Source organism: Phalaenopsis equestris, unplaced genomic scaffold (genome assembly GCF_001263595.1).
Source record: "Phalaenopsis equestris unplaced genomic scaffold, ASM126359v1 Scaffold000002, whole genome shotgun sequence".
Lineage (NCBI taxonomy): Eukaryota > Viridiplantae > Streptophyta > Magnoliopsida > Asparagales > Orchidaceae > Phalaenopsis > Phalaenopsis equestris.
The window spans coordinates 7,402,376-7,402,638 of record NW_018164444.1 but is presented as its reverse complement, the minus strand read 5'-3'; the positions used below and the strand labels follow the sequence as shown (position 1 = coordinate 7,402,638).

The window sequence follows — 263 nt, the reverse complement described above, 5'->3', positions numbered from 1 at the left end:
AGAGTTGATTGCTTCTGGGGAGATACTGTTGCAGAAGGTTCATACTGATGAGAATGCAGCTGATATGTTGACCAAACCAATTACTATCAACAAGTTCTTGCATTGCTTGGACTTGTTGAATGTTTGCAGTTGCTAGTGAAGCATGATGACCCAACCCACAGTGGTGCAGTTTGTTGAATGTTTGCAGTTGCTAGTGAAGCATGGTGACCCAACCCACAGTGGTGCAGTTGTAACTTCCAGGGATTTTTCTCCTAAGGGGCTGG

General features: G+C 44.9%; 1 protein-coding gene across 1 annotated transcript in view; it reads right to left on the bottom strand.

Moving 5' to 3' along the window:
* Positions 1-263, bottom strand: part of LOC110039544 — a 98,689-nt gene that overhangs the window by 4,830 nt on the left and 93,596 nt on the right. The window lies entirely within an intron of this gene.